The following is a 2,304-nucleotide window of genomic DNA, read 5'->3' as shown; positions in this document are numbered from 1 at the left end:
GAAAAATTTTTTTTTAAAACATGCTACTTAAAAAGAGAATTTTTTTTTACATTTTTTATATTTGTGAAGTAATCATTTTGTAACTTTAGTGTAAATAAAACAGAAAGTAAACCAAAAGTTGTTTCTGAACAAAAGCTTGTGTAGTACTGATTAATAACCCAAAATGCAAATCACAAAAACACATAAAAAGTCATGAAAATTCATTTAGATTTTAGGTTTGAAGACGCATCCACCTTAAATATTAAAAAGTATCGGTATTGGTATAGGTATCGGCGATACGGGCCCCTGTATTTACTTGGTATCGATCCAGCCTACGTCATTTCCATTTTCTCTGTCATTTCCGTTTCGCAGCTACTACGTCCATTCCATTTTTCTCTGTCCCCGGGTTTTTTTCCGTTCGCAGCTAATTTCTCGTTTTCACACGCTGGATGACAAGCATTTTATTTTCCCTATTTTCCCCCTCTGGATTGAGATATATTTATTTTATATTTTCACCTCTGGATAGACAGCATATTTAGTTCTCACCTCTGGATGGACAGTATATTTATTTTATATTTTCACCTCTGGATAGACAGCATATTTAGTTCTCACCTCTGGATAGACAGCATAATTTATTTTATATTTTTCACCTCGGGATAGAACAGCATATTAGTTTCTCACTCTGGATGGACAGAATATTTATTTTATATTTTCACCTCTGGATGGACAGCATATTTAGTTCTTCACCTCTGGATGGACAGTATATTTATTTTTATATTTGCACTTCTGGATAGACAGCATATTAGTTCTCACCTCTGGATGGGACAGAATATTTATTTTATATTTTCACTTCTGGGATAGACAGCATATTTAGTCCACCTCTGGATGGACAGTATAGTTTATTTTATATTTTCACCTCTGGCTAGACAGCATATTTAGTTCTCACCTCACATTTAACAGAATATTTATTTTATATTTTCACCTCTGGATAGAAAGCATATTTAGTTCTCACCTCTGGATGGACAGTATATTTATTTTATATTTTCACCTCTGGATTGACATTTATTTATTTTTTATATTTTCACCTCTGGATAGGACAGCATATTTAGTTCTCACCTCTGGATGGACAGTATGTTTATTTTATATTTTCACCTCTGGATAGACATTTATTTATTTATATTTTCACCTATGGATAGACAGCATATTTATTTTCTGTTTTCACCAGTGGATAGACAGCATATTTATTTTCTGTTTTCACCAGTGGATAGATAGCATTCTTTGCAGGCTTAATTGCACACGTCTTTTCCCGTATTGTCATTTTACTTTTATCACTTTCATATCTCTTTACATAAAACAATTCTCAATAATATACTTAATATTATAACATCAATAATTCATGCAAACTGCATTCACAAGAACCACCTTGAAAATATATATTGTTCAGATCATATCACTATTTTTTGTGACCTAAATTCAGCCTAGATCAATGGACTATAACGTTTTGTCAATACAACAGACTTGTACATGTTAAACTGACCACAGTTTTTTTGCCTTGCCCCATTTGGATATTCAATTCTTTTTTTTTTTTTTTTTTTGTAAATGTAACCACTTCTGTTTTTAAATATACGAAGATTCACATGATCAGACATTTACCAAACAATCCAGATCAAATTAACACTTCATGGTTTTGCAATATTTATTGGAAATTACACAATCTAATTAGTAAAATTTGTCCAAATCTGACCATCAGAATGAAGATGCCACAGTCAGGCCCGTAAGGTTGTGGGGGAAGTCCCTATTTCAAGAGAAAATAAAACATGAACAGTTCCAAATAACACTATTGCACACTGTGCACACCACACCTCATTCCTGCCCCCTAAAAAACTGGCAGTCTGGGCAATGCTCAGGAAATTCAGGGTCTGTATAAAACCCTCGCAGGTCTCCACGTCTTCCGTTTCCACAGTACCCCACCCCACCCAGTCTTTGAAAAAACATCTGCAATTTCTGCATTGTACAATTTTAAAAGGGACACACATGTCTCTTACAGCCTGGGGCAGTTTTTTGACATTCACCACACCTAAAACAAGAACAGATGTACAATATGATTAGAATGAGCATGTTTATATTTAACTATACAAGTGTTGATTCAAGGCCAATACAGAAATGAAAAATTGATTAAAAAAACTTAATCTCCAGCCAAGCATAATGGGCCCGGTGTCTAAATTCTAGACTGCTCACCACATCCCTCAAGGACTGTACATGTTTAATGACAGGGTAAGGTAGGCGGCATCCTCCGTCTGAGAGGATCACCTCTAGACAAACCTC

The 2,304-nt window shown here is 34.4% G+C and overlaps 1 long non-coding RNA gene across 1 annotated transcript; it reads right to left on the bottom strand.

Annotated features, from left to right (window-relative positions):
* Positions 1-459: 459 nt before the first annotated feature.
* On the bottom strand, positions 460-751 carry LOC122149071. Its single transcript, XR_006162827.1, has 2 exons — positions 696-751; positions 460-591 (listed from the first exon to the last, which is right to left on the bottom strand). It is a non-coding gene; the product is annotated as an uncharacterized LOC122149071 (long non-coding RNA).
* Between the last annotated feature and the right edge of the window lie 1,553 nt (positions 752-2,304).

Source organism: Cyprinus carpio, chromosome A20 (assembly GCF_018340385.1).
Source record: "Cyprinus carpio isolate SPL01 chromosome A20, ASM1834038v1, whole genome shotgun sequence".
Taxonomy (NCBI): Eukaryota; Metazoa; Chordata; class Actinopteri; order Cypriniformes; family Cyprinidae; genus Cyprinus; species Cyprinus carpio.
Note: the sequence above shows the minus strand (reverse complement) of the source record. Positions and strands in the feature narration are given on the sequence as shown.